Raw genomic sequence first — 618 nt, 5'->3', positions numbered from 1 at the left:
GCGGGTGAGCGGGCGGGGCCGGCAGCCTGCAGCCCAGGGCAAGGTCAGCCTCCACGGAGCCGGTCGGCTTTGGCCCCGGCAGGAGTAGTCTGAAGGACCCGCGGCAGCGCGGCGCTCTCGGCCTGCTGCAGCTGCGTTTCGAGGCGTAGCCCACCCTTGGTGGGGTCCCTTCAAGCCGGCATGCCCGCTGGCCTCCGAGCGCTGTGAGTCAATCTCATCTGCAGAAAGGATGGCGGAGGGGAACAGGGCAAAAGGAGAGAGTCCCGGCCCGGGGACCCTGGCAGTCACCGCCCCAAGGATGTCAGGGCACTAGAAAGCACCCCCGGGGCAACGACCGCCTGAGGATCTGCTGCTCCCGAAGGGGCGCTGTGGCGACGCGTGCATCCCTGAGGGGCTCTCTTGGAAGGCGTCCTCCAAGCAGCCCGGGCATATTCAGCCTCTGGCAGCTGCGTGTCTTGGCCTCACTCCTATCCAGAAAAGCAAAGCACCAGGCGTGGACGGCGTGCACCCTTCGATAGCTCAGCTGGTAGAGCGGAGGACTGTAGACTACACAGACGTCTGTGGACATCCTTAGGTCGCTGGTTCGATTCCGGCTCGAAGGAGGTGCCTGACGCTTTT

General features: G+C 65.4%; 1 non-coding gene across 1 annotated transcript; it reads left to right on the top strand.

The window, feature by feature from the left end:
- Window positions 1–508: 508 nt before the first annotated feature.
- On the top strand, window positions 509–602 carry TRNAY-GUA. The gene is made up of 2 exons: window positions 509–545; window positions 567–602. It is a non-coding gene; the product is annotated as a tRNA-Tyr (tRNA).
- The last annotated feature ends 16 nt before the right edge of the window (window positions 603–618 follow it).

This window comes from Galeopterus variegatus, unplaced genomic scaffold (assembly GCF_000696425.1).
Source record: "Galeopterus variegatus unplaced genomic scaffold, G_variegatus-3.0.2 Scaffold14908, whole genome shotgun sequence".
Lineage (NCBI taxonomy): Eukaryota > Metazoa > Chordata > Mammalia > Dermoptera > Cynocephalidae > Galeopterus > Galeopterus variegatus.
This window is presented reverse-complemented; position numbering and strand designations above follow the sequence as displayed.